The sequence below is a fragment of the Salvia hispanica genome, unplaced genomic scaffold (genome assembly GCF_023119035.1).
Source record: "Salvia hispanica cultivar TCC Black 2014 unplaced genomic scaffold, UniMelb_Shisp_WGS_1.0 HiC_scaffold_38, whole genome shotgun sequence".
Classification (NCBI taxonomy): Eukaryota; Viridiplantae; Streptophyta; class Magnoliopsida; order Lamiales; family Lamiaceae; genus Salvia; species Salvia hispanica.
In genome coordinates this window covers 1-17,347 of record NW_025952113.1, presented here as the reverse complement: position 1 = coordinate 17,347, position 17,347 = coordinate 1, and the positions used below count along the sequence as shown (strand labels likewise).

General features: G+C 37.7%; 2 pseudogenes; both read left to right on the top strand.

The window, feature by feature from the left end:
- Nucleotides 1-156: 156 nt before the first annotated feature.
- On the top strand, nt 157-7,896 carry LOC125199111 (annotated as a pseudogene).
- Nucleotides 7,897-9,681: 1,785 nt separating this feature from the next.
- LOC125199109 lies at nt 9,682-14,653 on the top strand (annotated as a pseudogene).
- Nucleotides 14,654-17,347: the final 2,694 nt, after the last annotated feature.

The following is a 17,347-nucleotide window of genomic DNA, read 5'->3' as shown; positions in this document are numbered from 1 at the left end:
GGGAGAGAAACTCCAACCCAACGGTCCCAACTAGTTCAATTTTGTCCCAATATAAAGATAGTGCCCCTACCATCGCATGTTACTATGTCACTACTATATGGCGGCCTCATTTCTCCTCCAATAATTTTCATCAAAACCATACAAAATTTCAAAAAAATGAGGCACATTATCCATATCTTAGTTCTTGTAATTTCTATCACATGTTCCACCACTTTGTCAATCGATGCCACACATCTATCCAAATCCAAACTCCCGCCATTTTCATGCGGGAGTTCGTCTTCGTCCTCGTCCTCATCCTCATCCCCGTTCTGTGACGCGGGCTTGCCGGTCAGGGAGCGGGCCCGCGACCTGATCTCGCGGCTGACGTTGACGAGAAGATCTCGCAGCTCGTCAACAAGGCCGCGGCCATCCCCCGCCTCGGCGTCCCCTACTACCAGTGGTGGTCGGAGGCGCTGCATGGGTGGCCGTCGCCACGGAGTCGAGAACGGGGTCAAGTTCGACGGGTCATCGAGGCCGCCACCAGCTTCCCTCAGGTCATTCTCACGGCCTCCACCTTCGATGCCGATCTCTGGTATCGGATTGCAAAGGTTAGCTACATTTTCAAGAATTTTTTTTTTGGTAGAATGATGGAAAATGAGACGTGGGATCTGGGAAAGATTGAATTTTAGATTAGTTTAGGCTTGGATAAGGATTTTTCAAATCATGGTACAAATCGAGGAAGTTTTTTATTTTAGCAAGATGAGATTCTTGATTTTTGCAGAAGTTGTTTGTGGATATTTTAAGTGCAGAAATAGAGGATTGGGTGGATTTAGATTCGTTTTTCTCATGTAATGCCAAATTAATCAGTGGGGGCATTGATTTTTTGATTAAAGAATAGTCAAAGATTGGATTTTGGTGTGATTGTGTCTGCACTACTTTTACCTTCCATCACTCCTTGTTTTAAGAACTTCAATTAAAAATAAAAACTGTTTTATTTTTAGTTAATAGAGTTAAAATGGAAATATTTCTGTAATAAAAATGATTTTTAGTTCAAAAAAGGATATGTGTGTGTGTGTGTTTGCAGTATTCTTCAATTCTACGATAATAAAGTGTTTCATTTAAACAGATGCAACAACCATGAAAAGACTAGTTGAACATACCTCAGCAACAGATTTGGAGCTAAAAAAAACGAAATATTAGTAAAACTAAATGAAAAATGCAATCTTGGTTCAGAAATCTATGGCCACGCAAAAGTTGTAACAATGCTGATGATGATCTATTTTGAGCTAAAAATAACACATTTGATTGTCAATTGAAATTCGGTATGTTTGTGTGTTTGCAGCAGTTTTAGTTCTACGCTATTAAGGTTTTAATATAAAATTTTGCTAGTTAAATAAAGAAAACAGAGAAACATTTACAAGCAAATGATGTTGATATTTGAGTTAATGTTAGTGATAACAAATATGAAGGTGATCGGAAGAGGCAAGAGCCATCTACAACGAGGGGCAGGCGATTGGCCTAACGTTCTGGTCGCCAAACATCAACATCTTCAGGGATCCGCGATGGGGGAGGGGGCAGGAGACCCCCGGGGAGGATCCCTTGCTCACGGCCAAGTATGCACGTCGTTTGTCAGAGGCCTCCAAGGCGACTCGTTTGAGGGCGGAGCCCTCAAAGATGGCCACCTCCAAGTCTCTCGTGTTGCAAGCACTTCACTGCCTATGATCTCGACCGCTGGGAGGGATATGATCAGATTCACCTTCAATGCTCAAGTAATAGGACTATCTAATTTTGTTTGATCATGCCATGTTCTTGATGTGTTTTGTGGTATTTATTGGAAGTTTGGATTGTTTTAGGTGACAAAACAGGATTTGGCGGATACTTACCAGCCCCCGTTCAAGGGCTGCATCGAGGAGGAAGGCGAGTGGGATAATGTGCGCGTATAATCTTGTGAGCGGGTCCCTAACTGCGCGGATTATAATTTGCTCACCAAGACTGCCCGCGGAGAGTGGGGATTTGAAGGGTTGGTTGTGTGTTTTTGTTTTTGTTTTCGTGTGTTTTTGAACCAGCTAACGTTGTTAGGGGTTTCGGTTTTTAGGTACATAACCTCGGATTGTGATGCGGTTTCGCTTCTCTTTCATCAGCAACATTATGCAAAATCGGATGAAGAGGCTGTTGCTGATGTGCTCAAAGCTGGTTTGTGATGTGTGTGTTTTGATCACTTGAAAATGTATACATTAATGTTATGTGTGTGTGTTTGGATGTAGGAATGGATGTGAACTGTGGTTCATACTTGGGGAATTATACAAAATCTGCTGTTTTGAAGGGGACAGTGTCTGTATCTGACATAGATAGAGCTCTTGAGAATCTAGAAGGCGGGGTCGAGCTTGCAAAATCAGCGGATCACGTGGTTTTGGTGATGGGACTAACCAAAAACGCGAGAAGGAGGATCTTGATCGCGATGATTTGGTGCTTCCGGGAAGCAGCAGAGCTTGATCATGACGTTGCCAAGGCGGCTGAAGCCTGTTGTGTTGGTGTTGTTATGTGGAGGGCCGGTCGATGTTTTGTTCGAAAAATGAGCCGAAAATAGGAAGCATTTTGTGGGCGGGCTATCCTGGCCAGTCTGGAGGGAGAGCAGTTGCAGAGATCATATTTGGTGGGCTATAATCCAGGTAACAAAAGTGAAAAAATAAAACTTGAAGCGTCAAATCGACTAACGTTATTAATGTTGAGATATTCATACGTGAGTTATCTCGTATGTAACAGTTAATTTTCATTTCTTGTTTTAGGAGGAAGGTACTATGACTTGGTATCCACAAGATTTCATCAAGATACCGATGACCCTATGAGAATGAGGGCTGACCGTGTCTGGCTACCCAGGGCGCACCTATAGATTCTATAAAGGTGAAAAGTGTTTGAATTCGGGTATGGGCTGAGCTACACCACCTATTCTTACAAGATCGTGTCCGTGAGCCAAAGCAAGCTAGATCTCAAGACATCATCATCCGCTTCGACCTAGGGTATGTCGCGCCCAAGAGTTGGGACCGGGGTCATGCGACAAGGCAAAGGTTTCGTTATCGTTAGTGTTGAGAATAAAGGGGGAGATGGCGGGTAAGCACCCGGTGCTTTTGTTTCTGAGGGCGCGCTCAAAGTGGCAGTGGTGGTCCGATGAAACAATTGGTCGGGTTTCAGACGGTTAGGACCGATGCTAAAGAGAAGGTGAGTGTGAGTTTTGGTAAGCCCGTGTGAGCATTTTAGTAGGGCCAATGAGGATGGAGAGATGGTGATTGAATCAGGAGATGGGAGTTTAGTTGTAGGAGATGAGGAACATCCCATTACCATAAGTATTTGACAAATTAAAGAATTGTCAATTGTGTTCAAGACTTTTATGCAGCTTGATGATGAATACTATTGAAATAAAATGTGATGTGGATGTTATTTGAACGGTGTGAAATGCTCTAATATAATTACCACATTTTGAAATTTTTCTATAAATCCTCGTAGCATTTGCTTCTCTCTCTTCACACACACACACACACAAAACTACCTACTACACACAAAATCTCACTATACTAATCTCCTCATAATCAAACACCCTCTATTCACAAACTTAGCCTCTCCTCAAAAATTCACATTTCTCCCAAAAATTCCTAATCAAAACATGAGACATCTCATCCACTACATCATTCCTCTCACACTAGCAATCACAATCTCTCTCATACTAACATTCAACAACCTCTCTCCCAAACCCTCCCACCATTCTCATGCAGCCCCACCACCACCCCATCCACCGCCTCCTCCCCTTCTGCGACGCCCGTCTCCCCGTCGAGAGGCGCGCCCGAGACCTAGTCGGGCGCCTCACCTCGACGAGAAGATCGGCCAGCTCGTGAACAAGGCCGCTGCCATCCCCGGCTCGGCATCCCTACACGAGTGGTGGTCGGAGGCGCTGCATGCGTCGCCATGGCGGCGAGTCGAAAACGGCTTCCGTTCAACGGACGATCCGGGCCGCCACCAGTTTCCCTCAAGTCATACTCACTTCGGCTACCTTTGATGCCTCAACTTTGGTACAAAATAGCTAAGGTTGGTACAAATTACTCATTTTTTAATGTAAGGTTAATTTGATTAATTAATATTATTTTTTTTATTCACTATACCATATATAACGACAATGATCATGTGATGTGGAATCTTTTCTCTGAATATTTTGTCTCGTGATAAGGTAATTATTTAGCTTATTTCAACATGATATTTATCGTACTCTAGTAAAGGTATTTGTTTGTATATATTATATTGTCCAAAAGCAGTGATTGATTAGTCACTATCTGTGCATATTATAGTACTTTATTCAAAGGACTTAAACATGATTGAAAAAATTAATTAATATGCTTTTAGTAATCTTTATAGAACAAACTAAAATCATGTATACAAAATTTTTTATTTTCTTGCAGACTTGTAGTATTAGTGTTAGATTATGGTTCTGTCACGATGTATAAAATTGAAATATTAAATCATAAGTTACAGTTTTTCTCAATTGTCCCTTTTATATACAAAATGTCGACGTCCTTTTATGATGTTCTTACATTTTTTTATTAAAATAAGGCAAAAAAGGAAAACAAAAAGAAAATATATTTTAATCAAATACGTCATTTTGTTATCATTTAAAGACATATTTTATATATAGATGTGACAATTAAGAAAATTTGAAATGTCATGATTTAATATTTTAATTTTAAACTTCATGGGACATACCAGAATTTAACCAAACTTCCATATTTAAATAGATATTAACTCTATATTTTATTATGCAATTTGAAGGCAACTGAGAAGAGGGCAGAGCGATATACAATGCAGGGAGGCCACAGGCATGACAATGTGGTCACCAAACATCAACATCTTCCGCGACCCGAGGTGGGGCGGGCCAGGAGACCCAGGAGAGGACCCCCTGGTCGCGAGCAGGTACGCTGTGGCGTTTGTGCGAGGCCTCAAGGCGCGGCGTCTCCGGATGACGGCCGCTTCGCTCTCGCTTGCTGCAAGCATCTCACTGCCTATGATTTGGATCATTGGAAGGGGAGTCCATCGTTTCACCTTCAATGCCCAAGTAATTAACTCTCTCACACCAACTTTTAAATTTAATTCAAATTTATTTTTACCATATATATTAAATCTTCTTTTTTTGTTTATGAAGGTTACAAAGCAAGATATGGCAGATACATTCCAGCCACCATTCAAAAGCTGCATCCAAGAGGGGAAAGCCAGTGGATAATGTGTGCTTACAATCTCGTCAATGGCGTCCCAGGCGCTGATCGACATCTTCTGACCGAGACAGCTCGCTAAGAATGGGGATTTGATGGCTATATAGTCTCAGATTGTGACGCGGTTTCGCTCATTCATGAGAAGCAGAACTATACAGACTCACATGAAGACGCCTTGCCGCAGTTCTCAAAGCCGGTGAGTAGTTTAATTATCCTCTTTTTTCATTCATATTTTCTGGTTATGTTCTCTATGAAGAAAATGGTAGTATATGTTCTCTAGATTAGATATAGTATATTTTTCTAAAAATGGTAAAAAATCGGGCAACTTATTTAACCGTTTTTTTTTTGATCAATTAGAAGCGAAAATTATAAGTTGCCTCTACTAGTAATTTAAAATATGATCAAGTTGAAGACTCATGCGAAAATTATAAGTTCAAGTGATTGGCAACTTTTTCAATCTTAAGTAGTCATTCAGTTCACACAATTGCATGAACCTTTGATTTTCGCATGAAAATTATTCTTTTTACAATTTAAGAAAAAAATAAGTACACAAATATTGACTCAAATATCTTTTCAAAATTAATTAGCTATTTTTTATATATAGAACTTAAAAGTTTCAATTGTCATTTTGATCTATCCCAATTAGTAGTCTCAACTTTAATGATTGGGGAATGAGTTTTATGCTAACTCATATCAAACTAAAATATACTCCTACTAAGTTAGACTACAATTTCACCACTTTTTTCACTCACACACAATTAAATAAGAAAAACAATCATTTATTACCATTAATTTCCGTATATCATCATCCATTATCTATTGTGAAAAACTTTAATTTTCCATCCTAACACATAATACTAGTATAATTATTAAAAAAAAAAAGATGATGAAATGATGACCATTTCACATGGTTTCTTCTTCCTTCAAAAAACACAGGGATGGACCTCAACTGCGGCTCCTACATATCCGACCACGCAAAATCAGCCGTCGAAAAGGGCAAGCTATCGGAATCCGACATCGACAGAGCCCTCCACAACCTCTTTCTCCGTCCGAATGAGGCTCGGCCTCTTCGACGGAAGCCCCAAAACCCAACCCTACACCAACCTCCGCCACAACGACGTCGTATGCACCTCCGCCCACCAACACCTCGCTCTCACCGCCGCACGCGACGGCATCGTGCTCCTCAAAAACTCCCAAAACCTCCTCCCCTGTCCACCTCTTCCACCAAAACCCTCGCCGTCATCGGCCCCAACGCCAACAACCCCGAAACCCTAGTCGGAAACTACGCCGGCCCGCCCTGCGCCCCATCACCCCACTCCAGGGCCTCACGAGATACGTAAGGAGACGGTGTTTCATCGCGGCTGTGATCCGGCCGGGTGCGACTACGATGGGGCGGAGGGAGTGGCGGGATCGGCGGACCACGTGGTTGTGGTGGTGGGGCTGAGTCAGGGGGATGAGAGCGAGGAAATGGACAGGGAGGGTTTGGAGCTGCCGAGGGAGCAGGTGGTGCTGCTGGAGAGGGTGGCGGCGGCGGCGAGGAGGCCGGTTGTGGTGGTGGTGATGTGTGGTGGAGGGGTGGATGTTTCGTTTGCGAGAGATGATGAGAGGATTGGGGGATTTTGTGGGCTGGGTATCCCGGTGAGGGAGGAGGGAGAGCGGTGGCGGAGATTATCTTTGGTCATCATAATCCAGGTATGTTTCGTTTACCAACGGATTTGGGCCTGATTAACGATACATCTTTAGGGTTTGTCGATGCAAAATTAGTCGCGCAGTTACTTGTGTTGATTTTTTTTTAAATAGCCAAAATTAAGGGTGCAAAGAAAAGTGTCCCTAACGGCATCCACAATGCTGAACATAAAAACCGCCCCAAAATTCGATAGAACCAATTTTTTCTTTGTCACGTCAGATTATAGATTCCAGCAATAGCACCTGCAATTGCCATAACTTATTTCACAATTTTTCGTATATTATTATTTTAATTTTTTATTTAGAAAAAATAACATAGATTAAAATACTGAGTACAATGATAGAAGAAGAATACAAAGATTTAAAGATAAAATAATGTATAAAAAGTCCGCTGGCATACCGCTCTCTGAGAGGGCACATGCCTGTTAATGGACAATTGTGTCCTCAACTTAAGCCGTAGTAATAGACCCCAAATCCGGTTGATTTTAAGCCATTTGTTTTTCTAGGAAGCTTTTATTTGCATTCCTTAATTTTAGTTGGGAAAATTAAATTGAAAATATTTTTTAAAGCATAGGGGATATATTTAAAAAGCCCTTTTTTAGTAGTGATGGGTAGGGGAGAAATGAATATGTGATTTTGAGGGGTCTTCGCCCACCCATGCCCTTGATCCATCTTCCTCGACCTCCTATGTTACATCTCATGTTTCACTGCAGGTGGACGGCTCCCCATGACGTGGTATCCACAAGATTTTACTAAAATACCCATGTCGAATATGAGGATGAGGCCCGACCACGAATCAGGCTACCCGGGGCGCACCTATAGATTCTACCAAGGTGAGAAAGTGTTTGAATTCGGATACGGCCTTAGCTACTCAAACTATACATACAAGTTCGCCTCGGTTAGCCAAAGCAAGCTCAATTTGAAGACATCATCACCCACTGAGAATAATAGCAAGCTTGAGAAAAAACTAGGGGTTTTTTAGGGTTTCGGATATCGGATTGGATTCTTGTCATAAGGCGAGGTTTTCGGCTCTAGTTGGTGTCGTGAATGAAGGGAGCATGGTCGGAAGCATCCCGTGCTGCTTTTTGTTAGGGAGGGATCAGGGTCGGTTGATGGTCCGATCAAACAGTTGATCGGGTTCGACAGTGAGGTTGGAGGGGAATGAGAGGGAAGATGTTGAGTTTGAAGTGGATCCATGTCAACATTTTGCTAGTGCTGATGAAGATGGAGTGATGGTGATTGAATTAGGGCTGCATTTCTTGGTTGTGGGAGATCAAGAGTTTTCTATTACTATAAACGTGTGATCAATTATCATGTTGAGAATAATTAATTGTAGTTTGAACGATAATTAATGGTGGTGATTTATGTAACTAGTTTGATTGCCATATTAATATGATGAAATTGGAAATGACTAAAATTTATCTGTGACTTCATTTCAATTTAATTAATCAAAGATATGCGTTCAATTCATATAAAATTAAAACTCATTTAATTGTACTTTGTATATATTATAATGATCTTGTATTTTATACGTCACAGAATTGGATTTTGATAGTATTTGATATCAATAATGTTAATGTGTACATATGGTTATCATTATTGTACGGCATACCCCATTCATAAATACGTGCATTAATATTGGTATTGGAATTTAAATATTAGAACATGTGATGTTTTAATAATTAGTAGTACTAAGTATTTTATCCTGACAAGTTAGAGATTCTAATTATATGGCCATCATATAATTTTATAAAATGTTTTTTCAAATATTCTAATTTTATAAATTTTTCCGACTACCCAGATGTGTCCAAACCAAACCACATTTAAATTTGTTGGTAAAGAATAGGCGAAAGGGTTATTGATTTTATCGTTAGATTCATTTTAAAACTGTAAAAAGTAAAAAGATTGTATTGAAACTAAATAGTAGGAGTAGTAACATAAAATGTAAGCAGTAAAAAGATTTCAATACGCAAGGTTTATTATGGAAAAATGCTACAGCACTGATAACTACACTTATTTAATCTCAATCGTCCCAAAGATAAGTGACTAGATTCATTTGGGTGCCCTACTATAAGTGACATATTTCTATTTTTAGCAAAAAGTCATCTCTCTTACTTTATTCTCCACCTACTTTATTCTCTCTTCTCTCCTCTACTTTTCCCTCTCTCATACTTTACTCTCTCACTTTAACTTATTTAAATATCATTCCTTAAATCTCAGCCCAAAGAAGTAGGTCACTTATCTTGGGACGGAAGGAGTATATGTAGTTACTATTATGTTCTTGTTGGTCATCACATTATACCTACAAAAGCATTACTCATTTAAGTATAGGACGTGTGATTGTTTTAATAATTAGTACTAAGTATTTTTATCCTGACAAGTTAGAGATTCTAATTATATGGCCATCAATTCATATAATTTTATTAAGATTTTTTCAAATATGTAATTATGTATTTTACAGAAATCCTAGTCCACAAATCAACGAAATTGCCACATTAGACTATTGGTCAGTTAATAATAATTAGTAATATATCAAGTAATAAATAAAATGATTAATGCTGGATACGTGACTTCTAAAATTTCTGTTTGCTTATCATAGTAGAAACCTGAAAGCATAAGAAAGTGTATCCATCGATAAAACATTTCCAAATTTAAATAATAAAATAACTTTTCGCAATGCATAAATAAAATATTTTATTTTTCACTCAACAACTTTACTCCTTTAAATACCGACTTTATCTTTCCCTCGAATCAATACTCACTCACAATGAAGCTCCATTTCTATTTTCTCGCCGCATACCTCCTCCTCCTCCGCCTCCCGCGCGGCGGCGATTCAGCTCCGCCGCCGTTCTCGTGCGATTCAGCCGATCCTAAAACCAAATCGTTCAAGTTCTGCCAGAAATCTCTGCCGATTGCGCAGCGAGCTCGCGACCTAGTTTCGCGGCTGACATTAGACGAGAAGATTTCGCAGCTGGTTGATTCGTCCGCCGCCATTCCGCGGCTCGGCATCCCCGCGTACCAGTGGTGGTCCGAGGCGCTGCACGGCGTCTCCGGCTACGGCCGCGGCGTCACTTACGGCGGCGCAATCAAAGGCGCCACCAGCTTCCCCCAGTTATCCTCGCCGCATCCACCTTCGATTCACGCCTTTGGTACCGCATTGGTCAGGTACGGTCAAAATTCGTTAATCGAGTGTATAATTAATTAATTTTTATCTACTCCATTATTTTGTTTTCCGAATTTAATATTTGTATGTAACTTTTTCGCCATTCCTCTTGTTTTCTGTTGTCGGTAGATAATCGCATTATACTATATTCCGTAATATTCAATTCATTCAAATCTTCGAAATATGCTCATTGGTAAATTATAGTGACATTATCATAATGAGTCATAAATGTTAATCATTGCAAAAGCAATTGCTCTAATTATGGTATAATGTCTCACAAATTTAGTGAAATCAATCATAATATGAGGTTAAATTATTGGTTATATGGTGTAGGCGATTGGGAGAGAGGCGAGGGAATGTACAATGAGGGGCAAGTGCAAGGGATGACATTCTGGACGCCAAACATAAACATATTTAGGGATCCACGGTGGGGGAGAGGCCAGGAGACACCTGGCGAAGATCCAACGGTCGTTGCAAAATACGCAGTGGCGCACGTTAGAGGTTTTCAGGGTGATAAATACGAGGGGGGCAAAATGGTCATCTTCTGGCATCCGCTTGCTGTAAACACTTCACTGCCTATGATTTGGACAATTGGAAGAGTGTTGATCGCATGGAATTTGATGCCAAGGTAATTTCTCTATTCCAAATAACTAATCATATATATAATGTGCCAAACAGATTTATATTCGTATGTGCTATCTTTAAATTCAAACACTTACATACCGGAAATATTCGTTATGAGACAGTTAGAAAAATGTCACGTTATGATATGATTAGTTATTTTTTTAATTTGCTAGATTAACTAGAATTTGATCATGATTTTGCAATTTGGCCTTTCAAATTTTATGTGTCGAATTATTTGTAAAAAAATTATCCGTTCTAGATTTGATAATAGTTCAATAAGTATTAATGTTCCAAAATAAAAAAATGTGTATGGATATGATAATTTAACCCCAATTTTGACTCTAGTTTTTTTGGAATCTGTAGTAGCGTGTCAATTCATCTACCTAGTCAGCAATTTGTAGTAACGCAAATTATGTTATTAAGAGATTAGTACACCATATATTAAAAAATGTGACTATGTGAATGTGAGCATCTGTCAGATTTTGTTGCTTTTGAATGTATCAAATTCTTGATTTAAAAGTAGTAGTACTAATAATTTTGCAAGTTTCGCAAGGAGTAGTACTCTTTAAGTAAAGTTCTTCCTCTAGGAATTTTCTATTTAGATGCATTCCCAATAGTAGAGTTAGAAAATAATTGGTGGTACATATGTCATAGGCCCTTTATTGAAGCTGTCTCCTTGTTTGGTTAATAAAGTTGTATGCTTTTGTTAGGCAGCGTGCTTGTCTTGATACATCAATAAAGTAAGAATATTAGTAGTAGTATACACAGGTCTTACGTCTCGGTTTTTCCAAGAGATTTTATTTCAATTTCTAATCAATAGAATTTAATTTGGTGAACCATAGTCCACTAATCACGGTCTACGTTGATCATGTGACAAATCTTTTCTTACTAAAATTTGCTATGACCCACTATTCAAGATTAGTTAATGCGCTCAATGACGTAGGAGATGTGTCGCATAAATCGTGGAGTAAAATTATGTTCTATCAAAATTGTAGGAAAAACTATAATTGCATATTTATAAGTATTTTATTGGTTTTTAGTAAAAAAAAATTAATTTTAATTTAACTTCTTCCTGTTTTATTGTGAAACTGTACAATTTGAAATATGTTGGATACGTGTCATGTTTAATTGTTTAGCTAGACTTGATTTTGTTGGTTACATTTGCACAAAACCATCAAATATCTTTCTCAGTCAAGGAAAAATTTGAAGAATTGATTTGGTCAGTATTATTTTCATGAGAAACATACTCCTATATTTATGGGCGTGACTAATAAGTTGATAAAATAAATCCACTATCACGGAAACTTGTTTTATTTTGTGTATATTTAGAACCTCACAAATTTATCTTATTTGCTTGAATCCACTTATATTTTGCCATTGTAAATGAAAAATCAATATACCCATATAGGTGACACAACAAGATTTGGCAGACACGTATCAGCCACCTTTCAAAAGTTGTGTGCTAGAAGCCAAGGCCAGTGGAATAATGTGTGCTTACAACAGTGTGAATGGAGTCCCAAACTGTGCTGACCGCAACCTCTCACCAAAACTGCCCGCGGGCAGTGGGGTTTCCATGGGTAAATTATTTTACTTCATCTCTTCTTAGTGTCGTTTGAGGGCTTGGTCCAAATCGTCTAATAGCATACTAATGTTGAGTTCAGGTGTGCATCGACGAGCCCTTACAATTATTACTGAAATTTGTTTATATGCATACTTGTGTTTTTTTATCAGGTACATAGTGTCTGATTGTGATGCGGTTTCTACCATCTATGAAAAACACAAGTATGTACGTACACCTGAAGATGCTGTGGCACTTGCACTCAAGGCTGGTACGATTGTACCCCTTTTCCTTCGTTTTTAGGATATGCATAGTTTTGATTCAAAATTAAGCTACTGAGAATTGCATATTTAATTTAGATATGTAATACATTGAATTATATGGTTTGTGGGCCTTTTGTTTTACATTTTAAACTTTATTTATATTGTCTACCAGTGAATGTTCATACCAGCTGTAACATTTCAAATAGAAATTTGAATGAGCCTATTTTCACCTACTTGTGATTGTGATCATAATTACCAGAATCTTGCTTGGTGGCCCCAGAAAAAAAAAACCTAAACAAAAAGTTATAAACTGTCCATGTTACTCCATTTTTAGGGTAATGGTGAAATAGTTGTGAGGTATTTTAATTGGTGGAATAGATTTATCAAAACTTTACCCAAAATTAGTTGTTGCGTGTCACTTTGTATGTTATATTATAAACTAAAATGCATTGCTGATGATGTTCTGATCTTGATTCTAATAATGTGCTCTTGTTGTAAATTCCATTACACATTTTGTTTCCATTACTAAAATATGAGATCTAACTAAAAAACTGCAGGCATGGATGTGAACTGTGGCTTATACTTGAAGAAATACACCAAATCAGCAATTCAGCAGAAAAAAGTGGTTGAATCCCAAGTAAACCGAGCCCTCAACAACCTCTTCGAGATCCGGATGCGGCTAGGCTGTTCGAGGGCTTCCCGAGCCGCAGCCTGTACGGAAACATTGGCCGAGCGATGTATGTAGCCAGGCTCACCAAGACCTAGCCCTTGAGGCTGCGAGAACGGCATTGTTCTGTTGAAGAACGATGCCAACCTGCTCCTCTGTCCAAGTTGAAACACGGTCCTTGGCTGTCATGGGCCACAATGCGGCAATCCCTACATGCTGCGTGGGGACTATGATGGCCCTCCTGCAAGAATGTGGATGTTGTTACAGCCCTAAAAGGTTATGTACACAACACCCTGTTTGTACAGGGCTGCTAGTAACGCTGACTGCGCCACGGCCTCGACTAGCAGCGCAGTGGCTGCACCCAAAGGAGATGGACTACGTCGTTTAGTGATGGGGCTGGACCAGAATCAGGAGAAGGAGGATCATGATCGCGTCGAGTTAGGCCTCCCGGGACAGCAGCAGACCCTCATCACGGCTGTTGCTGCTGCTGCCAAGAAGCCCGTCGTCCTTGTGCTGATCTGCGGTGGACCCGTCGACGTTGGTTTTGCGAAAAATGACCCGAAAATCGGCAGCATTCTTTGGGCTGGCTATCCAGGAGAAGCTGGAGGGTTGCATTGTCTCAGATCATATTTGGGGAGCACAATCCTGGTGAGAAATTATCCTTTTTGTCTTTAAGTTTTGTGTTTACTTACTTGATCCTTTTCGACGAGATTTTATGCAATATTTCCACTATTGGAAATGTTTCAAGATATGTGTGTTTCCATGTACTTACTTGGACACTCATCGAGAGGACTGAGAAAATTTCTTCGTCTCTGATTTTGCAGGTGGGAAGTTACCTATGACTTGGTACCCGAAGAATTTCGTTAACGTACCAATGACGGACATGAGGATGAGGTCAGATCTAAAGTCGGGCTATCCAGGAGCACTTACCGATTCTACAAAGGGCCAAAGGTGTTTGAGTTCGGTACGGGCTAAGCTACACTACCTACTACTACGAATTCAAGCAGTCGACTCCCAACACCATCAGGTTGAACCATCTCACGGGCGCTTCCACGCCATGGATGAAAGTTTGAGTTCGAATTCAAGTTCGATCAGAGCCTTGTCCGTTGCCAAATTGGAGCGGACAACTGTGAAATGCTCAAGTTCTCGGCTCATGTAGGAGTCGAGAACACTGGGTCGATAGGGGAGGCACACGGTTCTTCTCTTTGCTAGGCACGAAAGGACAGGCGAGGAAGGCCTATGAAGCAGTTGGTGGGATTCGAGGCGTGAGCTTAGATCCGAGACAGAGAGATGAAATCGAGTTCGTGTTGAATCCATGTGAGCATCTGACCACAGCCAAAATAGATGGTTCAGTGGTGATAGAAGAAGGGTATAGGTATTTGGTGGTAGAAGATAAAGAATTCTCTATTAACATTGTGATTTGAACAACATTATTATTTGTGTTATGAAATTTTGTTTTACTGATTTAAAAATTCTAATATTTTATAAACAGAAAATATACTATATATCTTTAAAATATTAAACAGGTGACTTAATTAAGAACATGTGATTATTTTTTTGATCGAAGTTCAATCTTTAACGTTCCAAAATAAGAAATTTAAAGATATTGAAATTGAAATTATGAAATTATTAAAATGTTAAAATCATAACCTTAAACTCAATTAGTATGAATATATCATATACCAAAATTTAATTTGTTGTATGTAAGTGAAATATAATAAAAATTTACAAAGAATATGTGAATAAAAAGTGACATAAAAACAAGTTTATCAATATTAAAAATTACAATATATTTATAAAATACGGAGTAATTAATTTTGGCTATTATACCTTAAATCTGATTATTTTCATTTTATTGATAGTATTAGATAACAAATTTGTAATGCTCATATAGTTTTATTAAATTAGTTAAACTAAAATTTATATGGACTAATTAGATTAGAAATCCGTCATTATTCATTACATTCATTTGACTAAAAAAAAAAATCAGATATTAAAGGCTTTGAATCTATCGAATGTGGATGATGCATTTTCAACGCGGGGGAATTTATTCGGGTAGATAGAATTATAATATTAAATCTCTCCAAAAGAATAAACTCAATATTAGTATATTTGTATTTAACGATATAGTAGTATAATAATGTTAGTCTAATTAAATTTAGCTTAATTACTGGTCAAAGCTAATTTGATTTTATAATATGGCACACTTAATTTTGCATTCATAATTTAAACGATAATAACTTTTAACACATGCATATACCAATTAATGGATAGCATGAATGTAGATTGTAGAATATAGTAGTATTAGAAAATAATAATATTTTGTACGGCAAATAGTGACCGCACTCCACAAGCTAATAAAATTTTCAACCAAATTTTAAATTTATAAGAAATAGTATCAAATTTCTGTCAATGTTTATAATTTTAGCCTTAGGTACCAATAGCTATATAATTATATTTACTAACATAATTATTCTACTCATGATTCTTAATCATGATAATATTTTATTAATGAATATACTGATAACTATAAGTCGTCTAATTGGCGTATTGGTAAAACTGTTAACGCAGGTAAATGCACAAATGATAACATGTTTCCTAAACACAAAACCAATCGGCCAAACATTTAATAAAAATAAATTAAACCTTACCACTACTTACTTTTTATCACTGCTTTGTCATATTATGAATAATACAGGATATTTCTTTAATAAAAGTTACTATGTATAATTTCGATGACCAAGATATGCGATACAGCGATACCATGACATATTAATGGAGTTAAAACCATTTAGAAATATATGCAAATGTGCTTATTATTTTGCTTTAATTAATCATGTTACAATACTATTATTTTATGATATAGTTTAAATTCTAATCAAATTTAGTCGATTATATTTAAATAAGTTCACGCATTTAAGAAATATTAAAATATTATTTGCACTGTGTCCACAAAAAAACTGTCTCATTTTCTCCATTTTAGTTTGAGCTACCAAACTAGTCTTATTTTTGTTCTTGCTTGTAAATTCTTAAACTTTAAGCAATTTTTCATTTTGTATACCACTTTTAAAATCCGTTGCAAATTATCAAATTATTGATATGTTATGATTTTGCGACAATCAAGATTTTGGTGCTAACATGATTTAATATAAATTAAATAAATGAAATGATTTATTTTAGTATAATATAATAGTATTTCATTTAAAATGTCATGCAATCTTGGTTGATTTTTGATAATATCATGTAAATAAGTCATGAAATTATGTCAACGTTGCTTAAATCTTGATTAGTTGTAATAGTAGTAATTTACAAGCTAATGTTAAAACTGATATTCAAAATCAAAATTTAAAGGCAAATTGACCTTTAATTTTTTGAAAACTTTATTACCACTTTTTCTCCTTTTTTTCACTCATATTCTCTCATTTTTAAATCAATCTCTTTATACCTGCATTGAAAATATGCCATCCACGTATAAAATCATTTTTCTTGGTCGGAATTAAATCTCAATATAATTAATTTTCAGAATGATATAATTTTATAAACAAAAAAATTATCCTCAGCAAAAAAGAAAATTCACCGAAATTCATGATTGACCCCGCTCTAGCAAAAAGCATGTAACACTACCATGTTGCGAAATTACCGAAACACCCCCCGCTTAATTCTCGATGAGTAATTGAACATCTGGCCACCGGCTTCACCCGTAGCCGGTAACTTCGCCCTCATTGTTACCTATAAATAGCCCTCGAAACCTTCTCTTTTTCGCATTCTCTCACTGCGACCCTCTCTCTCTCTTTCCCTCGCCGCCTATAGATACAATTATACGTACAGAACCACTAATATCTGTGTCACACATAAAAATCAGCAATTACAGTATTCAATTTTTGGTTATTATTATATCTATATTCTCCCTTTCTCTCTCTAGATTTGGTAACCTTGTGAGGTAAAATCTCCTCTCTCTGACTTTTTTCCTCTCTCTTCCCTCAGCTGTTGAATTTTAAGGAAAAATGATTATTAATTCGATTCAGAAGATTAGATTAATTAATTTGATTGGGAAATAGATCGCTGAATAATTTCATGACTAATTTAATTCGTGTTTACTGTTGAGATTGGCTAATCCTGAGCTGTTTTCGATCTGGACAGAGAGTTTTATTTTTAGTT